This window comes from Pogona vitticeps, chromosome Z (assembly GCF_051106095.1).
Source record: "Pogona vitticeps strain Pit_001003342236 chromosome Z, PviZW2.1, whole genome shotgun sequence".
Taxonomy (NCBI): Eukaryota; Metazoa; Chordata; class Lepidosauria; order Squamata; family Agamidae; genus Pogona; species Pogona vitticeps.
The window spans coordinates 1,107,722-1,130,160 of NC_135799.1; the positions used below are offsets into that span (position 1 = coordinate 1,107,722).

The 22,439-nt window shown below is 47.4% G+C and overlaps 1 protein-coding gene and 1 pseudogene across 6 annotated transcripts in view; one reads left to right on the plus strand and one right to left on the minus strand.

The window, feature by feature from the left end:
- Positions 1 to 3,437: 3,437 nt before the first annotated feature.
- Positions 3,438 to 16,737, minus strand: LOC144585058 (uncharacterized; annotated as a pseudogene). The gene is made up of 3 exons (XR_013539538.1): positions 16,612 to 16,737; positions 14,930 to 15,006; positions 3,438 to 5,950 (listed from the first exon to the last, which is right to left on the minus strand). The product of XR_013539538.1 is annotated as an uncharacterized LOC144585058 (transcript).
- Positions 16,738 to 20,266: 3,529 nt separating this feature from the next.
- Positions 20,267 to 22,439, plus strand: part of LOC144585061 (uncharacterized) — a 47,770-nt gene continuing 45,597 nt past the window's right edge. For 4 of the 5 annotated variants that reach the window (XM_078382513.1, XM_078382515.1, XM_078382517.1 and 1 more), the window contains exons 1-2: positions 20,311 to 20,506; positions 21,973 to 22,093. The gene's annotated coding sequence lies outside the window, so the exon portion shown is untranslated. Of the gene's footprint in view, positions 20,507 to 21,972; positions 22,094 to 22,439 lie in introns of all 5 variants that reach the window. The other variant, XR_013539543.1, reaches the window with a different exon arrangement.

Consider the following 22,439-nt stretch of genomic DNA (forward strand, 5'->3'; position numbering starts at 1 on the left):
TTCAGGTGAATCATGCAAAGCCAAAATATTTTGAATCATTGACTTTTCCCCAGATTCGCAGAGCTTTCACAGAACTTAGATTTGGACAGATGGCCTCAGCATACCTCGAAGGGAGATATAAAGGAATCCCAGTCGAGAAACAGAAATGTGTCTTCGGCTGCAACCAAATTGAGGATCTAACTCATTACCTACTGTTCTGTCCTCTCCATAAAAATCCTAGAGAAAGATTTCTGTCACCCATCATTCAGATGTATTTTAACTGTAATACCACTGAAACAGTAGTAGGTTTGCTTGCTGATGCACAGTTGTACATTACATATACTGTAGCACAATTTGCACTAGCAGCTAAGAAGCTGAGGCTTCGATTTGTCAGGGATCATAATGCCACATAAATGCTGTATCTAGTGGATTGACGTTTTACATTATGACAATATTTTTAGACTGGGTTTTATTGGTTTTTAATGGTTTTAATGGTTTTAATGGTTTTAAGGTAATTAATGGTTTTAATGGTTTTAAGGTGATTACCTGCTTTATTTGGATTTTATATGCTACAGTAGAAACAATATTGTAAAGGTCTATGGCCAGAAACAATAAAGTTTATATGTATGTATGTATGTATTTCAGGTATTATAACGAACAATAAGGATTTAATATGAAAATGTTTAGAAATGCATGGAAGGGAGGGAATTTTGGAAAAAAACATTCTTCAAAGAAAACATTGGAGAAGAGGTTAAGAAGATTGATAAAGCTGTTCTCAAAAAATACAATATTTTTCCATTTATAAGACACCTTTCTTTAGAAGACCCACACAGACTCTTTTCTAACCCCAAAATTATGAAAACTTAGCTTTGAGTATTTAGCCTCTGGGCTCAGAATGCTCGGACATTAGGAGTCCCTGTGGCTTCTGAGCCTGCAGTCTCCACCTCCAATGAGGTGTGTCCCAGTCGGTTTCTGGAGCATCAGCTGATGTCAGTTCCAGGGATGCAGGTTGTGGGGTGTTGCAGCTGGGCTCCCCCCTCCTGTCTACCCCTCCAGGGCTAGACACACACACACAAACAAGCCCCAGTAAAGATCCCCCTTCCCCCAGCAGGAGATGAGGAACGGAGAGGCCCCTCCAGCCCCCCGAGGAGTGGGGGGTGAGATGGGGGCAGGGGCTATATTTCTCCCCATTGGGGGGATATCTTTCTAGGGACACCCCCCCCACTGCTCTCTCCTCTCCCCCCCGACCATCGCCCACCTCCGTCTGGATCCTCAGGTGAAGTTCCTGTGGAGGGGGTGGGAGCATAGGAGGGGCCCCAGAGAAATGGGGCTTGGAGGTGGGGAGAATATAGGGGGTTGGCTAGGAGTGAGGGAGGCTAGATCCAGGCCCCTTAGTCTGCCCTCCGGCCAGGTGGCCTCTGCCCCCTTTCCCCCTCCCCCCTCTGGCCAGCACTGGAGGGGTAGATCCTGCCGGCCAGTTCCTCTGCTCCCCCCCAAGAAAGGAGATCTCTGCTGGAAAGTTTTCTCCTGGCTGCCCAGGAAGAGCCCTTTCCGGGGGTCAGGTCCCAAAGGCCCCCTCCAGGGCCAGCCCGTTTCCCAAAGGCCGGCTCCTCGTTTCCAAAGACGAACCACCTCTCCGGCGGCCTCTGATTTTGGAGGCTCCTCTTGACAGACGGACGGAGGGGGCTTTGGGAAGAGACAGAAGAAGAAGACTCGCCCCTCCTAGATGGAGGGCTGGAGAAAATAAAAAGAGAAATGCAACACAGAAAGAGTCCCTCCTCACAGGGATCATTTCAGCCTTTGCATCTGGGGGTGGGTGGGAGGCAGGCCTTTTGTAAAGCCAATGGCTCTGAAGCATCCATTCCAGACCAACCCAGGCATCACGATAGGAGGGAGGGAGCCAGCCGCAAGACCCCACCACCTTCATCATTCGCAGCTCGTGCGACAGTTGTGAGTCAAGTCGGAGGGAAACGCAGGAATATGTAAGTTGGAAGATAGCTGGGAATGTGGATGATGATGATGATACTGCATTTCTATGCCACCCATCTGGCAGCCAAAGCTGAACCTCAAACCCCCCGCTCTTCCCACCCACAGCAATGGGGGCAGGAGAGACCCTGGGGAGAGGGCCTGTCCATTTTCTACACTAGGAGAAGTTTGTCTCTCTCTCTCTCTCAGTGTGTGTGTGTAGTCTTGTGTGAGGTTTGCTGCTGCTGATTTTGGGTTCAAAAATATTCTCAGGAAATAGTCTGAATCTCCTCTTGGTTTCCCCATTTCCTGCATATATCATACTGTAGATGTTGTTGTTTAGTCGTTAAGTTGTTTCCGACTCTTCTTGACCCCATGGACCAGAGCACGCCAGGCCCTCCTGTCTTCCACTGCCTCCCGGAGTTGGGTCAGATTCATGTTGGTAGTTGTTGTGGGTTTTTCGGGCCCTTTAGCCATGTTCTGAAGGTTGTTCTTCCTATCGTTTCGCCAGTCTCTGTAACCAGCATCTTCAGAGGATAGGAATCAAAACTCTTTGCACTGGTGCAATACCGACTCCTGTCCTCTGAAGATGCCGGCCACAGAGACTGGCGAAACGTTAGGAAGAACAACCTTCAGAAAAGGGCTAAAGAGTCGAAAAAACCCCACAACAAACATGCAAAAGTATTTACAGTTAAAAAAGAAATATATACAAAGTAAAAAAGCACAATTTGGCTGTAAATGTGTTGTTAACAGACAATTTTGTTCTCTCCCAGTTGTTTCTAAAATCCATTGGTGGCTGTCACTTCCACACTGTTATCTTTCCGTTCTTCCAAGGAATTTCACCCGGCATCATGAAACCAAACACCTATGTTTCTCCATTCCTTTCTAATAACACTTTGTGTGAGATTTCTCCCAATATTTATATTCCTTTATTCTGCATAAGTCAGCAAAACCAAATCTTCCCAAGGCTTAGATTTCCCAGCCTCCGAGAAGCTCAGATGTTAAGGATCAAAGGATTTGGTCACCTCCGGCCCAGTGCAGTCCAGGGCCCAAAGAGAGCAGAGCTTGAAAAACCAAAATTTCCACTCCTTCCAACAATCCCTGCCATTACAAAGCAGTATACTCTCAATACAGTAGCATAGAAATGCCTGGTTCTTCATGCATTATATATATACGTGTGTGTGTGTTCATAAAAAAGAGAGAATAGGTTCATTGGTAGCCTCTTTAAAACTCAATTACGATTATTATTTTTGAGGGTAAATCCTTATAAAACAAAGGACAGCTTCTCTCTCTTCATTACTTGCTTTTCTTTCATCAGTTAGCCTTAGAACATCCATCCCATTCTCTATTTACACTAATTTTGTAAAACCGTCTATTGCACAATATATACTTATTTCCATTTTTTTAGCACAAGGTTCCACATCTATTTTGTGATATCTTTTAATTAACGATGAAAGTAAAAAAGTGGCACTTCACAATGCACTGCACTTATCTTTTCTCTCTGTTTTGCATTACGTCATTTTATTGCTTATTTTTTCCAGTAGAAATCAGCACAAAACTGAATGAGCTCCTTCTGCCTTATCAGGAGCTCTGAATAAAGCTCTTTCCACATTCCATAAATTTCTATGGTTTCTCCACACTGTGAGTTCTTTGATGGACCCTAAGCTGACCACTTGAAAGAAAGCTCTTTCAACATTCCATGCATTTATGTGGTTTCTCCCCAGCATGGGTCCTTTGATGTGACCTAAGGGCACCACTCTGACTAAAGCTCTTTCCACATTCCATGCATTTATGTGGTTTCTCCCCAGTGTGGGTCCTTTGATGTACCCTAAGCTGATCACTTGAAAGAAAGCTCTTTCCACATTCCATGCATTTATGTGGTTTCTCCCCAGTGTGGGTCCTTTGATGTGACCTAAGGGCATCACTGCAACTAAAGCTCTTTCCACATTCCATGCATTTATGTGGTTTCTCCCCAGTGTGGGTCCTTTGATGTACCCTAAGCTGACCACTTGAAAGAAAGCTCTTTCCACATTCCATGCATTTATGTGGTTTCTCCCCAGTGTGGGTCCTTTGATGTAACTTAAGGGCATCACTGCGACTAAAGCTCTTTCCACATTCCATGCATTTATGTGGTTTCTCCCCAGTGTGGGTCCTTTGATGTGACCTAAGGGCATCACTGCGACTAAAGCTCTTTTCACATTACATGCATTTATGTGGTTTCTCCCCAGTGTGGGTCCTTTGATGTAACCTAAGCTGACCACTCTGACTAAAGCTCTTTTCACATTCCATGCATTTATGTGGTTTCTCCCCAGTGTGGGTCCCTTGATGTAACTTAAGGGCACCACTCTGTCTAAAGCTCTTTCCACATTCCATGCATTTATGTGGTTTCTCCCCAGTGTGGGTCCTTTGATGTACCCTAAGCTGACCACTTGAAAGAAAGCTCTTTCCACATTCCATGCATTTATGTGGTTTCTCCCCAGTGTGGGTCCTTTGATGTACCCTAAGCTGACCACTGAGAGTAAAGCTCTTTCCACATTCCATGCATTTATGTGGTTTCTCCCCAGTGTGGGTCCTTTGATGTAACTTAAGGTCACCACTCTGACTAAATGTCTTTCCACATTCCATGCATTTATGTGGTTTCTCCCCAGTGTGGGTCCTTTGATGTAACTTAAGGGCACCACTCTGACTAAAGCTCTTTCCACATTCCATGCATTTATGTGGTTTCTCCCCAGTGTGGGTCCTTTGATGTACCCTAAGCTGACCACTGAGAGTAAAGCTCTTTCCACATTCCATGCATTTATGTAGTTTCTCCCCAGTGTGGGTCCTTTGATGTCTACTCAGGTCACCACTCTGACTAAAGCTCTTTCCACATTCCATGCATTTATGTGGTTTCTCCCCAGTGTGGGTCCTTTGATGTACCCTAAGCTGACCACTGAGAGTAAAGCTCTTTCCACATTCCATGCATTTATGTGGTTTCTCCCCAGTGTGGGTCCTTTGATGTACCCTAAGCTGACCACTGAGAGTAAAGCTCTTTCCACATTCCATGCATTTATGTGGTTTCTCCCCAGTGTGGGTCCTTTGATGTAACTTAAGGGCACCACTCTGACTAAAGCTCTTTCCACATTCCATGCATTTATGTGGTTTCTCCCCAGTGTGGGTTCTTTGATGTACCCTAAGCTGACCACTGAGAGTAAAGCTCTTTCCACATTCCATGCATTTATGTGGTTCCTCCCCAGTGTGGGTCCTTTGATGTGACCTAAGGTCACCACTCTGACTAAAGCTCTTTCCACATTGTATGCATTTATGTGGTTTCTCCCGAGTGTGGGTCCTTTGATGTAACTTAAGGGCACCACGCTGACTAAAGCTCTTTCCACATTCCATGCATTTATGTGGTTTCTCCCCCGTGTGGATCCTTTGATGTGACCTAAGGGCACCATTCCAACTAAAGCTCTTTCCACATTCCATGCATTTATGTGGTTTCTCCCCAGTGTGGGTCCTTTGATGTAACCTAAGCTGACCACTCTGACTAAAGCTCTTTTCACATTCCATGCATTTATGTGGTTTCTCCCCAGTGTGAGTCCTTTGATGTACCCTAAGATGACTATTGCGACTAAAGCTCTTTCCACATTCCATGCATTTATGTGGTTTCTCCCCAGTGTGGGTCCTTTGATGTAACCTAAGGTTACCACTGTTACTAAAGCTCTTTCCACATTCGATGCATTTATGTGGTTTCTCCCCAGTGTGGGTCCTTTGATGTGAAGGCAGATTTCTTCTCTCGCTGAAACCCTTTTCACATTCCATGTTTTTGTATGATTTCTCCCCAGGATGAGTTCTTCAAACTAAACTAGCGGCACTGCTCTGAAGCTGTCTTCACACTTCAGGCATTTAATCCGTTTCTCCTTTAGCTCATGGGTTTTTTCTAAGCTTTTCTTCCCAGCTTCACACTTGACTCTTTTCAGGGACAGAAGAAGAGACTCTGTATAATTCTGGCCATCATGTTTGTTACCTGATAGAGAAAAAAAAGATGTCTTGAGAATATAGCACAGAGCAGAATCTAACTGGAGGTTAAACCAAAGAGTTTGCTCTGTCTTTGACTCCTTTGAAAGGCATATGTCTCCTGAAGACTTTACTGGCAACATTTGAAAAATTAGCCATATTGTGAAAACATCATGGACTCCCCTTGCCTGAATTGATACTTCCCAAAGGGCCAGTGATGGCAAAATATAGTTGATTAATATTAACCAAAATATTATTAAACATGGGCCATCAAGTCAATTCTGACTGATGGCTACCCTTTTTTGGAGGGTTTCTAGGTAGAGAATACTCAAAAGTTGTTCCCCATTCCCTGTTTCTGGGACCTTGCATTTTCCCGAGGGCCACACAAGCTGACCTTATCCGTGGGAGACACAGCAGGGAACCTCTGGTTCTGCAACCAGATATTTAAACTTTTTATTCATCAGCATATAAAAGTTAGTTTAGGAGATATTATATATGTATGCATCTAGTGATTGTGATTTAAAGTTTGTAAAACAGACACAGGGTTAATAAAAGTAGCAGATCACACACTGGTGAATATGGATTTTAAGAGTACATGTGATTATAAAGAAGCTAGGAGGTGGAGGTTACGTACAGGAATTTTATGTCAAAATATTCGTACAGATCAGGTCACTGAGAAATACAGTAAATTTAGGTCTTCAACATACTCACATAGGAATGTACGTTTGATCAGGTAGGCAGGGTAGAAATACAATCAATCAATCAATCAATCAATCAATAGGAAAGCCGAAGAAACAAAGTGTGTGTAGGTCAGCCAGATCCCGAAGGTGATTCATTGGGAAAGTTTGAGGCTGCCGTAGCCACGGGTAGGCGCCTGGGATTCTGGGGGCTGAAGTTTGTATGAAAGCAGCTCAGGTAAGAGCATTCGTTGCTGCACCTTTGCTTAAGGGCGGTCAGGCTGACAGTGGGATCGTGAGCAAAAAAGTCATTATATGTTCTGTACACACTGTTATGCTGAAGTTAAGCTATTTAATAATAATAATAATAATAATAATAATAATAATAATAATAATAATAATAATAATAATAATAATAATAATAATAATAATAATAATATAATTTATTGTCATTGTAAGTATATACACAGTATACCATACAACGAAATTCACAGACATCCAGAGACCAGACACATGCACACACATAACATTCCCCAAACACTCCCCACCCACTAGAAGTCCCCCACTAAAAATACAAACATCTACACCTCAGGCCAAGTAACACAGTCCAACTAATTGTTCACTACTGGTGGTCTTTAAGCTCATTATTAATTGCAATTATAGCTCTAGGATAAAAGCTATTTAGAAAACGTGTGGTCCGAGTCTTAATTGTTCTATATCTTCTGCCAGACGGTAACAGTTCAAAAAAGTTATAAGCAGGATGGGAAGAGTCTCTCAGGATGCTGTGTGACTTCCTCAGACAGCGGGATGTGAAGATGTCATCCAGGGTTGGTAGCTGGAGCCCGATGATATTCTGGGCAGTTTTAATGGTTCTCTGTAGAGCTTTTTTGTCCGCTACAGAGCTACTCCCAAACCATGCCAGAATGCCATAGGTTAGGACACTCTCAATGGTGCTACGGTAGTAGGACAGAAGTAAATGCTGTGATAAATTTAACTTCCCGAGCATTCTCAGGAAATACAGCCTCTTCTGTGCCTTCTTTATTAGCATGTTGGCATTTATAGTCCATGAGAGGTCCTCTGAGATGTAAGTACCCAGAAATTTAAAACTACCAACTCTCTCCACTTCCTCACCGTTTATGTACAGTGGTAAATGTACATTTCTCTTCCTCCTAAAATCAATTATGAGTTCTTTAGTTTTTTTGATGTTAAGTGTGAGATGATTTTCTTTACACCATAGTATCAATCTTTGTACTTCCTTAAATTAGATGTTTAAATACAAAGTATTTTTATAATTACGTTTGCCTGTCATAGGGTTTTGCATCCAGAGAGAAAGACAAAGCACGGAGTTTCTGTCAGCTCTCTTCTCATTCCCTCCAGAGGGGGAACATCTACGCTTCCACCAAGGATTTTCTTTGTGTCCACATATCAAAAGTGTTCTTGACATTTTACAACATAAACATATATTAGACAAAACGGAGAAAGATATGACGGAAATATGGAGAATAATTCGTAAGAGAGCGTAGTAAGGAAAGCCTAATTTGATGTACTATGTAATGTGTAACACAGGGTTACTACCTAAAATTATTTTTTCTTTAGGATGAAACCAATAAAGGAAGATTTGACAGACTGGCAAAACATAATTAACAGATTTTGAAATAGTGATGAAAAAGCAAGGATTAATAAAAAGTACTGGTATTAATACCAGAAACTAGGAGGATTAGGTTGACCAAGGAGTGGGGAACTAGCACCTCATGGGATTTGGAGTCTCTCCCTCTCTTAATGCAGCCTAAATAGCACTGGCCTTTTTTGCAGCCACATCACACTTTTGGCTCATCTTTGACGTGATCTAAAACGATTCCAAGGTCCTTCTCGCTCCTAGTACTTCTGACCAAGGTATCCCCCGTCTTGTAACGGTGTGAAATAGCAGGGGAAACCATGGAACCCAGAGACACTCCAGAGGCCAAGAGGTGAAGAGGTGGAGCAGGACTCACCCAGCACCACTACCGTTCACAGAGCGAAATCCCACAAGAGGAAATCCCAGAAGCTGACAGTGCGACAATCCACCGCTTCTCTTCCAAACTGAAGGCAAAGGTCAGGGCTGTTTTTCAGCAAGTGTGGATGGCAGGGAGCAGAAGAGAGGGTGTCCTGGGTAGACCATCTTCACTGCTCCCAGTCCTGCTCCTAATATTCAGGCTGCCTTTTCCTATGGGGAGCCTGGCAACTTTTTCTCCTGCTGGCAACACACTGGATCATATTTTTAAAAAATTGTGGCTACAGAAGTACAATATCCCACATTCAGACTGTCAGGTTATATAAAATAAGCCAAATACAACAGAACCTGAATTTTACAGCCATGAACATTCGGTACAGAGACCATGTACACAGTGTCAGCAGGTGTGTCCAACAAGGACACTGGAATACACAACTTAAGGGTGAAGATGATGATGTCAGGTCTCTGACCACCGACTGGACAGTGTGGGATAGTCTATATGGCCACTGGGTCATGACTTCTTTCTCTTGGCTCATGGAGAGGGTTGTGGACTTTTACGCCGTTGCTGCTGTTTATAAATGGCAATAGACTTAGTTGCTAGAAGTCTAGTCTCTCTGACTGATTTTCTTGACTGCTGGGAGTGAAACAAGGAGCTTCAGCAACAGGCGCTGCTAAAAAAACTGTGCCACTCCGACATAAGCACTACTGAGGCTGATGAACAGCTCTGGAGGTCTCCAAAGCTTACACACCAGGCTGGAATTCCACAGTTTATTACTGTTACTATTATTATTTATGTTGTTGTTATTGTTATCTTAATGTATACACCGCATTTCTCCCAAGAAGGGACCCAAAGCAGCTCAGAACATTAAGTCACACAGTTAAAAACACTGTAGGTTAAATATTAGAATACAAATTATTGGACGAAATTGGCAACTACAGGGCCGTCGCCAATGTTTCTTTCATGAGCAAAGTGGTCGAGAGGGTGGTGGCTGATCAGCTTCAGGCTCACTTGGATGAAACAGATGCCCTGGATCCATTCCAGTCGGGCTTCAGGCCGCACCACGGTACAGAGACGGCATTGGTTGCCCTGTGTGATGACCTGTTGAGGGAGGCCGACAGGGATAAAATGTCTCTGCTGGTCCTCCTCGACATCTCAGCGGCCTTTGATACGGTCGACCACACTATCCTCCTGGGTAGGCTCTCCGAGTTGGGAATTGGTGGCTTGGCACTCGCCTGGTTCCGTTCCTTCTTGGGGGACCGTCCCCAGAGAGTGCAACTTGGGGAGAGGGTCTCGGCCCCGTGGAGTCTCAATTGTGGGGTTCGATTATCTCCCCAATGCTGTTTAACATCTACATTAGGCCGCTGGGAGGGGTCATCAGGGGTCTGTGGGGCTTCGTGTCATCAATATGCTGATGACACCCAGCTATATATTTCCTTTTCACCAACTGCAGGTGATGCCGTCCTGTCCCTACAGCGCTGCCTGGGAGCCGTACTGAAATGGATGCAGGAAAATGGGCTGAGGCTGAATCCGGACAAGACGGAGGTTCTGAGGGTGGGTGGCCCTGTGGTTGGCAGCTTTAGTGACTCTCTTACATTTGTGGGGGTGACCCTGGCCACGAAAAGTGGGGTCCGCAGCCTGGGCGTACATCTGGACCTGACACTCACCATTGAAACGCAGGTGGCATCGGTAGTCTGCACCGCCTTTTTCCATCTGTGGCGGATCGCTCAGCTGCGGCCCTATATCAACATGGGGGCACTCACTACCTTGGTGCATGCGCTCGTAATTTTAAGATTAGACCACTGTAACGTGCTTTATGTGGGGCTGCCTTTGAGGCTGATGCGGAAACTTCAGGTGGTGCAGAATGCGGCGGCCAGACTCCTCACTGGAGTGAGAAAATACCAACATATTTCTCCAACTCTGGCTGCATTGCATTGGCTGCCCATTCGTTTCCGCGTCGACTTCAAAGTCTTAATGCTTTACTTGCAAGGCCCTAAACGGTTTAGGACCTCAATATTTGGTGGAACGCCTGCTCCCACCAAGGTCTACGCGGATCACCCGCATGAGTCAGGAGGTGAGGCTGAGGAGCCTGACACTGAGAGAGGCCTGGAAGGAAAAGACACGAAACCGGGCCTTCTCGGCGGTGGCTCCTCGCCTCTGGAACAACATCCCTTCAGAGATTCGTGCGTCCCCTATGCTGGGAATCTTTAAAACCCAATTAAAAATATGGTTGTACATCCAGGCCTTCCCTCCAGTCAATACCTCATTTATTATCTATTCCTTCTTATTTTATTCTCACTCAATTTTATTTTAACTGTATCAAATGATTATGTAATGTTTTTGTGTTTTATTGTATTATCCTATACTGGAAGCCGCCTAGAGTGGTCGAGTAGACCAGATAGGCGGGGTACAAATCGAATCGAATCGAATCGAATCGAATCAAATAAATAAATAAATAAATAAATAAATAAATAAATAAATAAATAAATAAATATATGATTTAAAATATAATTAAAATATTAAAATAGGAAAAATTAGTATTATCTTCTTAAATGGGGTGCAGGGATTTATAATTGTTAAAAGCATGCCTGAAGAGATGGGTCTTTAGCTTTTTTCAGAAAGATAAACAGGGAAGGTTCCTTTCCTGATCTCCCGAGGGAGAGCGTGCCATGGCCTGAGGGCTGCCACCGAGAAGGCCCTCCTCTCCCATGTCCCCATCAGCTGTCCTTGGCCTGGCAATGGGGCTGAGAGGAGGGCCCCCTCTCCTGATCTTAATCCCCGAGATGGCGCATATAGGGAGATACCGTCCTTCAGGGAGCCTGGGCCCAAGCTGTTGCATTACTTAAAAGGAAACAGATCCTTAAATTAAATTTCCTATTCTGGATGTTACCAATAAAGATTACTGGCATGTAGTTAAAAGAATGGCAAGTGATGATTAACCCCTCTGACCAAAGTGGTTGAGACATTTTCCATAAATTCTTAAATGGGTGTATAAAAGATTGGATGAAACGGATACAAGATAGCAATCAAATAGGGAAGCTGGTGGGAGAAGGGAGGATTTCATGACTAAAAATAGTTTAGTTAGGAAAATGGGCAAAAGAATGGAAAAGGAAGAAAGTAGAAAAAATGTGAAATTTGAGGAAACTATTGAAAAAAAAGACTGAAGTTAGAAGCAATGAAAAATAGAAAGGAGATTGTAAGTGAAATGTGCAAACCGAGAGAAGAGGCAGGATATAAACCCCCAGGTGTTAAAAGGAAGACATGGTTAAAGAATCTGAAGGGAAAGATTGGAGTAAAACATGGAATATTTATTTTATTATTTATTTACGTATTTATTTATTGAATTTCTATGCCACCCATCTAGACATAGTCTACTCTGAGCGGCTCACAGAACACAAAGTAAAACAATAGAAATAAATTAGCAATTAACAACACATAGATAGTAATTTAAGATGGAGAGAATAAAAAGAAATTTAAATAGTGCCCGGAGGGAAGGCCTGTCTGAATAACCAGGTCTTGGTTTTTAAAAATGCCCAGCGAGGGGGCCAAAGGGATCTCTGATGGCAAGCTGTTCCAAAGCTGAGGGGCCACTGCCGAGAAGGCCTGGTGTCTCGTCCTTTCTTTCTGGACCTCCCTCGACGTTAGGCTCCTCAGGCGCCCCTCCTGACTAGAACGGGTGATACGAGTAGAGCTAGGTGGGAGGAGGTGTCCGGCCAAGTATCGAGGTACTAAACCATTTATTTATTTATTTATTTATTTGATTTATATGCCGCTCATCTGGTAAATCTATACCACTCTGAGCGGCTAACAGGAACATGTATACAATTATAATAAAAAAATTAAAATTTAGGGCTTTGTATGTAATCATTAACACTTTGAAACCAACGTGGAACCAAACGGGCAGCCAGTGCAAGGCGGCCAGGGTGGGAGTGATGTGTTGGTGTTTCCTCAACCCACTAAGAAGTCTGGCCACCGCATTCCGTGCCATTCGGAGTTTCCGCATCAATCTCAAAGGTAGCCCCACGTAGAGAGCATTACAGTGGTCTAATCTCGACATAAAGATAGGGTAATCTGTCAAAGATGGAAATAGGTGGAGCGGACCACAAACGCCACCTGTGTTTCCATGGTGAGCGCCTGGTCCAGATAGATCCCCAAGCTGCGAATCTCACTCTTCGCAGTAATAACAGAATTAGGAAGCATAAGGGTAAAAGAAAATTGCTATAGAGTAAAATGGAGATGGCACTTAACTCCGGTGGCATTGAATATATTAAATAATAATGCATCATCTCTGTGCTGGAGGTGTTTTATAGGAGATTAGGGAAAAAACTCGATTGAATCCATGATTGCCTTATTGAATATGGTTAATAACCAAGGGAAGAAAGAAGAAAAGGAATTAGCTATTAAATGGTGCCTATGGCAAGGCTCATCTTTGCAAGGAACAGGAAAAGCGATTATCAAATTAACCTTGAGGAACGGTATAGAAAAATGTGGAATGTGGCCACTGATGACAATGGACCAGTGAAATAAAAATCAGAAGAGGGATATTGAAAACTAGTAAGCGCCATGTGCTTTTGGAGAGAAATAGGGTGCTAAAAATGCAAAAATAACCATCATCCTGACCCCAACCAAGTCCCTAAGGGAAAGGTGGCAAGAGGTGGAGAAAGGTGGACGTGAGTAGCGTGGGTTAATTTCAGCTGATGGGATGGTGTGTATTGTAATTTGTATCCTCTCTTTATTTTCTCTTTGTGATTTTCTTTTCAATAATGGAGGTTCATCGGATCCTATAATCTCTGTCTCCGTATATCTTTCACCCCTTCATCTGACATTGGGATTCAAAATGGAAACATTTTCCCTCGATGTCCTCTCCTTATGACCAAAGACCATCATCCTCAAACATTATTTCAATGATGTTTCTGCAAGAGATTCAATAAGTTCTGGGGAAAGGATGGACAAAGATCTTGGCAATTTTTAAAAAAAAACCTGTGGGAACCTTGGGAGAGTAATCCTCAACCCACATTTATGTATGTACGTTTGTATGTGTGTATATCTGTATGTGTGTGTATGTACGTGCTCCATCTATCACTTGCTTAAAGTGGCACCTTCTCTAAAATCCATGCCTGGGGCCTGATAAATGCACAAACGCCCGCACCCGCACCCTGCAATCTCCCCACCTCCTGTTTCTTTCCAGAGGCTGTGCAAAGCTTCCCTTTTCCGTGTGAGAACCTCCCGGCAGGAGCCCTTCTTGAGGAAGAGACCGCACCCCTCCCTCCTCCTTGGGTCTCCGGCTTTCCCTTCCCTTCCTTTCAAGGGCAGCTGAGGCTCCGCGCCCGGCCAGGGGAGACCCTGCCTTGGTCGTCGCAGGAAGAGGCCAAAGAGATACAGGAAGAAGGTTGGCGGGTGTTCTTCTGGGACAGCATCAGTCCTGCAAAAACTGTAACGGATGCTCCCCAAATCAGTCAATTAGTCAACTGGAACTGACCAAAAAGACTCCATGGATTGAAAAAAAGGTCTACTCTTGCAGAGAAGCCAGAAGAAGAAGAAGGCACTCCTCCATCTTTCCCTCTCCAACAATCCCGACATGCAGGAGTCACTTCACCCTCTTCGATCCCAAAAGAGGAAAGGAGAAATGGGGGTGGGGGCATGCCAGGCTGTCCAGAGTTGGAATCTCACTGACAGCACCACCATTTTGATACTGTCATGGGGTCCAAATTTGTTAACTGAAACAGACTTAGCATGGCAGGTGCAACTAACCAAGAAAACTGGGAAGTCATCCTGTATCAGCAGACGATGGAAGGTGTAAGAGAACAATGTAATGTAATTTGTCGGGTGCTGATGTGGATATAAACGAGGAGGAAGACATGCACCATTTGCTTCAGTTTGAGAGCTTATGCCATCCTGAACTCAACTGCTCTGAGAGCTCCCATTTCCTCAGAGACAGAGAGGCTGCCAGTTGGTCTCTCTCTCTCTGTCTGTATGTTTGGAAATGGACGAATGAAAGGAACTATTTGTTTGAGAGTTCTGTTCCACCAGGACTGAAGAACTTGGGGGAGAACAGTTCAAATCCTGACATTTCACACCAATTCAGTCCTTTGCACTCTCACGCCCCATCTCGGTGGCCCCTCTGGCCCTCACCAGGCACCATGGAAGGTCTGGTAGAAGGCGTTCTCGAAATGCTCCAGATGCTTCCTGCAATTGGGCTAAAATTCTCTGAAATACTGATCTAAGCTTTAAAACGTCTCGCATCCTGCTAATCATAGAGTTATTGTTTAATGAATAAACAAATACAGTGTCGCATCTGATCTCAAAGAATGAAAGAGCTCTTACCTGCTTTAAGGGAGGCTTTGGGTTTCTTTTTCGTCCAGAGAAAAGTCGGGAGAGCATCAGCTGAACCTCACCTCGTCCTTGGGAGAAAAGAAAAAAAACACAAATCATTCTGGAGCCTCTCTCAGATGGACAAAACTAAAAGCTTTCCCTTAGCATAGAAGCCTTTGTCTTTCTGACAATCTGGAGAATTCAATTCTTCAAAAAATACCCTCCAGTTTATGATTGTGTGTGTGTGTGTGTGTGTGTGTGTGTGTGTGTGTGTGGAGATTGTGTGCTTCTATGCCCACGATTCCAAAAGCCAGGAAATAGCCCAAAACTGCTGCACAATCTCGTGCCCGCCTTGCCAGCTGGAAAAAGGAGGCTGAGCCAGACAGAGCAAAGGGCGTCTCAAGGGTGGCCACACACAAGGCAGCCGTCCAGAGGGTCTAACAGCAGGGGGTCCCCCCCAACCTTGGGCTTCCGGATGTTCTTGGTACTTCCGCTCCCAGAAATCCTGGCCAGCAGAGGCAGAAGTGAAGGCTTCTGGGAGTTGCAGTCCAAGAACATCTGGAGGCCCGAAGTTGGGCACCCCTGGACTCTGCAGGAGACCCTCTTCTGCTCTTTGCCCTTCACAGCCCTGACCATGGCTTTACGTCTGGGGGAGGAGTGGTCACTTGACGAAAAAAAGGGAGTCAGATTCTGGGATGTTCCCTCACGTGGTGTCGCTCTGTGAACGGCAGGGGTGCTGGGGGGGGAGATTCCTATTCAACCCCCCCAACCCTCAGCCTGTGGAGTGTTTCAGGTTTCCCTTAATTCCCCGTACTATTTCACAGAGGCATGAAAAACCGGCAAGAGTCTAGGCAGAAGAATGTGGTGGTCCGGCCCCCCCTTCTAGGGACCCCCACCCCACCCCCACTGTTCTCGTGCCTCCTCCCTCCCCCGCAAAAAAATAAAGGCCCCCAAATTGCCCCCCCACCTCCGTCCGGATCCTGAAGCGGGAAAAGAGGCCGGAAAGAAACAGCGAGAGAGGAAATGGGGGGAGGGAGGGGGCACGGCCTCCACTTCCGGTTCCGGTGGGGGGGGACGCAGCCCCTCCTCTCCGGCTTTCGTAGCTCTACGTTCTCCCCCCCCCTCCCTTCCCTCCCAACCAATCGCCGCTGAGATTCGGTAACTTTCAGTCTCCATCCTGGGGAAGGGAGAGAACGTAGAGCTGCGAAAGTGGTAGAGGAGGGGGAGAGCAGGAGGGGCCCCTCCCTCCCCCCCTCCCCCCACTTTTCCTCCCTCGCCCCTCCCCCCTCCCGACCTCTTTCCCGCCTGAGGATCCCAACGGAGGTGGGGGGGCGATTTGGGGGCCTTTTTGGGGGGGCAGGAGAGAAAGAGGGGAGGAAAATACTCGGTCGGGGGGGGCGCAGGAGGGGCCTTTCCGTGGAATCTTCGGCGGGAGGGGGGATCTTTCGTGGGGCTTGTGGGGGGGAAAGAGAGGCGGGAACTCAGGACCCCCCCTCCCGACCAAGGCGCCCCCCCTCAGCCCCCCCCCCCGTGGCGACTCCGTCTTTGACGCCTTTGTTTTCTTTCCGGTTCCTCACAAAAGAGGCAGGCTGCTTCCTCCTCCTCCTCCTCCTCCTCATCATCATCATCATCAACCTCCCTCCCCCCCCCCCGAGATGCTCTCACTTCAACCTCAAATCGATTCAGGGACAGACCCGTGAAGAACCGCCTTCCGTTCCTCCATCAGGGAGGGGTGGAGGGGCTGGCTGGGAATGAAGGCAGCAAATCCCAGGGAGGTCCCTGAGCCCAGGGGTGCCTCGCAGGACCGGGTCTTCGCTAGGCATTGACTTTTTGGGTTTTTTTCCTGGGCTTTCTTTTTGTCTCCTGAGCACATGGCCTGGGGGGGGGGCCTAGGAGTGGGACTTCCTGATTTAAAAGCGCGTGTCCCAGGACCGCAAATTTTATATCTAGCCTTAATAGGGTAAATAGGAAATCCAATGAGCCGGGGAGTCAGGAAAGTTTTAAGGATCAGATCATACTTCTGCACTATTAAAGAGCCGGCCGGGGAGGTGGGGCTCGTCAGCCTTGGAAGGCAGCCCATCTCGGAGAAGGAAAACTCCGATTTCAAGCCTCCACTGCCTTGTGGCTTTATCCACTCATGGAAAAGGCTTCAGGGGTTAACCTTGAGGCAAAACCCGGAGCTGGAGTCCTCTATTGGCTCTTGCCTTTCCATTGGATCATTTCAGCAATGTGGAGAGGGGGGATCTGCTGCTCCTCCATATTACCCTACCCGGGATTCATGCTCTGGAGAGGACACTCCTCGATTCAGAGCATGTTACCATAGTGTCTCGAGACTGAAGGATGCCTATGCTATGACTTTTTGCGATCGCAATTCGCGAAACAGCAATTCCTATGGGGGGGGAATTCCACTGGACGATCTTTGCTCCCTGCTCCGCAAACCGATTTTCGCTAGGCGACGATTTCGCTAAACAGCGATTTCAGTGGAAAGGATTATCATCGTCTAGCGAGTCACCACTGTATGTATTTAACTCCTTCTATGACTTCAATATATTTCCCAGGCTCTGATCTCTCATTCCCTCAATCAATCAATCCCCCTTTGAAACTCTCTCTCTCTCTCTCTCTCTCTCTCTCTGTCCAGACCCCTCCTTTTGTGCCCCCCTTTCTTCTCTCCTGCTCCCGCCTTCCGTCCTCCTCATTGGCTCTCCTGCCAAGGTTCCCTGTTGACAGACAGGTGCTGACTGGGGTACCCGCGACACCCCCTTTCTGTGTGTGTTCCTTGCAGAGTCCCCTCAGGCTGGCCTCTCCCTCCCCCCCTTTGGTGGTTGTTCCTCCTCCTCCCCCCCACCTTCTCCAACCAAAGTCTGGACGCAACCCCCCCAAAACCACTTTTGTTGGAAAGATTTGGGGAAGGGGTCCTTTTTGAGGGGAAAAAGAGGAGGGGGCTGCAAAGGGGTGGGAGTAGGGGATGGGGGACTATAGGAGGGGTCCACAGAGAAATGGGGCTTGGCGGGGGTAGTAGATAGGGGGTCGGCTGGGAGGGAGGGATGTGGCAGATAAGGATGATACTTCATTTCTATGGCAGCCTGCAACGGAGGGAAGTTCCTGGAACGCGAACCAGGCCCTGCCCTGAACCCAGACCCTCAACACCCCCCCACCCCCTTCCTACCCACCCAGAGCAATGGGGGCAGGAGAGCCCCTGGGGAAAGGGGCTGCACATTTCCTACACTGGGAAAATTCTCTCTCTCTCTGTGTGTGTAGTCTTGTGTGAGGTTTGCTGATGATGATTTTGGTTAAAAAATATTCTCAGAAAATTGTCTGAATCTCCTCTTGGTTTCCAGGAAGAGACTTTCTTAGAGGCAGGAAATTCAGTCATTCTTTCAATGAAAATTACTTTTATCCTGCCTTTCTCCTCTTTGCTTGTTTATGTCTTGCTGTTTTCATTGGCGCAGGGGATGGTGGTCAGCTGGATGGCCAGACCTTGGGGACCAGAGAGGCTGAGCGAAGGGCCTCCTGGAAGGTCTTAAAAAGCAGACAGAAGTTGTGTGTCATCATCACACGGGGGGTGTCGGACCATCACATTCTTCTGGATAGCCTCTTTCCGGGTTTTCATACCTCTGTGAAATGGTATGGGGAATTAATGGAAACCTGAAACACTCCACAGGCTGAGGGTCGAGGGGGTTGAACAGGAGTCCCCCCCCCCGCCCCAGCACCACTGCCATTCACAGAGTGACACCATGTGAGGGAACATCCCAGAATCTGACTCCCCTTTTTGTCAAATGACCACTCCTCCCCCAGACACAAAGCCATGGTCAGGGCTGTGAAGGGTAACTGCAACTCCCAGAAGCCTTCACCACCCCCTCTGCTGGCCAGGATTTCTGGGAGCGGAAGTCCAAGAACATTTCACCAGTCTCTGTGGCCGGCATCTTCAGAGGACAGGAATCAAAACTCTTCGCTCTGGTGCAATTCCGACTCCTGTCCTCTGAAGATGCCGGCCACAGAGACTGGCGCAACGTTAGGAAGAAGAACCTTCAGAACAGGGCCAATGAGCCTGAAAAACCCACAACAAACATGCAAAAGTATTTAAACTATTTAAAATATATATACAAAGTAAAAAAGCACTATTTGGCTGTAAGTGTGTTAACAAAGAGAACATTTTGTTCTCACCCAGCTGTGTGTAAAATCCATTGCTGGCTGTCGCTGCCACGTGGCTATATTCCCACTCTTCCAAGGACTTTCACCCGGCATCAGTTCCGTCGTCTGTTGTACTCCTTGAAACCAAAAATCTATGGTTCTCAGTCAATCAAAGAGGCAATAAAAGGGATAGAGACGAGGAGAGAAATGGTTGTTCCATCAGCTTCTTCCATCATCTCCCTCCCCAACAGCCAGACTCTTCAATTAGTCCTCGTTAATTCCATCTCTTTTCGTTAATAAATCCCAACCGCATGGCAGTCTCAAAACTTTGACCGTCTCTCTTCCTTCACGGTCCTCGTCGGCCCTGCCTGTCCTGTTTGGCTCAGGAAACTTTACGGTGTGTATGTGTGTTGTGTGCTGTGTGGATCGGGCAGTTGAGGTCTGGCCACTGGGTGTCTTCTCCACTGAATCAGGACAAGGCCCCGAGAACCTCACCTGGAGGACGGAGAAGCTTCCCCAGATCGATCGATCGAGGGTGTGTGTGTCTGGACTGGGACAGGGGGCTTTCCACCCGGGCGGGGAGGGGGCTCGACCTGGCCTTCCAAGGGGGAGGGGGGACCCAGTCTGGTCCCAAAGGGGCTTCTGCAGAAGAAAGGAAACGAGCTCGCTTTGCCATGACTGTAGGAAGGAGGTCGGCCTCCTTAGCACACACCCCAAAATGGTGGGTCCCTATTTGCTTCAGCCTCTTTCATGAAACCAGGAAACTAGCTAACAGAGTGGTCTTAATCGACTAGATAGGCGGGATATAAATTGAATAAATAAAAAAATAAATAAATAATACTCCCTGTTACCCAAAAAGGGGTTGGGGCGACCCTCCAAGAGGAAGATTTGGGGAAGCCTCAGGTGGTGGTGGAGAAGTCACCCCCTCCATGGAAGTCCCCCCCCAATGAGAACCCAATGAGAACTCGCTCCTCCTGCACGTCACCTGTTGCTGGGTGGAAGCCTCCGGGGCGTCTATTATGGCGTCTATGAGGGGGGTTGCCTGGCAACCCGGTGACTCAAAGGGAGAGGTTCTGGCTCCGCCCAGAAGACAAGGGAGACCCAATGAGAGCTCCCTCCTCCTCCTGCTCCTTCCGGGTCACCTGTCTCCGGGCAGAAGCCCCTCCCTCTGGAAGGCTGGCTGGGCAAGAACCCCCGGTTTCCCCACCCCCTTTCTTCCCCCTCGATTGACTGACAGGCTGCCCTCCAGGCTCCACCCACAGCTCGTCTCTGCGCAAGCGCGAGATCCCCTCCCTGGCTCGCTCTACCTCCTGCGCATGCGCTCCTCTTCCCCACAGAGGGGGGGTTGGTTTAGCCAGTGGGGGGGAGGGGCTGTGGCGCCTGCGCAGTTGAGAAGGCGGCCAGAAGGTCTCCCCCCCCTCAGAGAAGGCGGTTGGGGGAGTTTTAGTGGCCTTTCTCGTAAGTAGAAAAATCCCCCCCCCCCGTGTGTCCCTGGGAGAGTTGGGGGTGGGGGGGTGGGGGGGTCTGAGTTTCCCCCAAGAGGTTTCAGGATCGCGGGCAAGGCGTCTTTCGAGGAGGGGCGGGAGGCCTAAAACGTCCCTTCAAGGAAGAGCCTGGCCTGGACGGGGGGGGGCGAGGAGGGGGGGAAGGAAGGAAGGAAGGAAAGGAAGGAAGGTCCGTCTCTCTCTCTCTCTCTCTCTGAGGAAGTCGAGAGATGGCCGGGAGCCTTCCTCCTTGCAAAAGGGGAGGTGGTGGTGGTGGTGCCCCCCCCCGGTCAGTCTGTGCAAGGGACACCCCCACACACACACACACCCACAAAAGGGCCTCCCTCCCGCTCTGCCAGCCAGGAAGGCCAAAAAGGCGAGTCTCTTCCCCCCCCCGCCTTCTCCTTCTTCTCCTCCAAGTCATTTCCCTTTAAAAAAAGAGAGAAGGAACCCAGGTGGCAAATCCCCCCCCCAAACACGTCCGGTGGGTGGATGGGGGGGGGGGGCCCGGGCAGTGTCCAGCCTGGGGTGTGTGTGTGTGTGGAGGACTTGAGATCCTGACAGGACAGGTGAGGAACCAGGCAGGCGAGGCGTGTCAGGAAAGGCTCTTCGGAACAAGCCTTTTCGTGTTTTCGTGTGAGGGGGTGAAGAGTTCTTTCCACCTCCCTCGGGGTCTGCCAGGCTTCGGCGCCTGTGAGAGTCGGTGCGTTTCGGGGGGGGGAGTGACTCTTTCTGCAACCGGCTTGCACGTTTTTGGGGAGAGAAATGACAGAACGAGGCTATTCTGGGGAAGAGATACCCTTCCAGGTCACCAGAGTTGTTCGTTTTCCATTCTGACTGGACGATTTCTGTAGCTGAAGGGAAGCCGTGGTCATTCATTTCTGAACCCGAGTCGCTGCCTGTTTCTGTCAGCCTTTAGGCCGGATGAAGGAAAGGATGAAGGAAAGGGAGGTCAGCCTCGGGAAATCTGATTTCTCCAACGCCCGTCTGCTCTGTGGCGCTTTTGCACTTGAGGTGCTGTTTCTCCTTTTTTTAAACCAGCGCTTCCACACACTTCTGCCCGTTTGCCTTTTAAAACCCATAGGACTGTTTCTAACATTGTGGGCGGCCTGAGGCCCTCTGACCAGGAGAAAAAGGGGGGCTATGAAGGAGACTTCCTAAATCCTTCCTCCCCAGTGATGCTGCTTTTTCTGGCCACCTTCGCCTCCAAAGGACCTTGAATAGAATTACTCCTCGTTTCTACTGGCCCAGTGTTTCAAAATCAGCCAGATGTAATTGTGGCAGCTGACCTGTTTGTCAGAAAATTGGACATGCGATTCAGGTTACTGAAGCTGAACTTCAGAGAATGCCTGTTATTTTCAAACCTTTTAAACAAACCGAGTTGGGACGTTGTGGGACCTTTTCCACCCAGTAAGACTGTTTTCTCCTTCCCGCTTCCAGTGGCCTTTGAGGAGGTGACCCCGTATTGACCCCAACAGAGCGTGTTATCTTCTGGATCGAGGCTTAAGATCTCTGCGCGAGGACCTCCTGCTGGAGATTTCTGGGAACAACATCTCTCCAGGTAACTTTATTTTTTTAAAAAAATGTCTAGTACATACACAATGCAATAGCCATTCCCATTACAGTGGTGCCTCACATAGCGATGTTAATTCGTTCCAAAAAAAACATCGCTATGTGAAACCATCGCTATGCGAAACACCATTTCCCATAGGAATGCATTGGAAACCGGTTAATCCGTTCCAATTGGAACGGATTGCCGTTGTTAAGCGAAAAAAACCCATAGGAAACATCGCTAATCGAAACAATGTTTCCTCCATTGGAATGTATTGAAGCTGACTCAATACATTTTGTTGGCTTTTCGAAGTCAATTTTTGCAAAATTAAGTGTGTCATAAAAGGGTCAAAAAT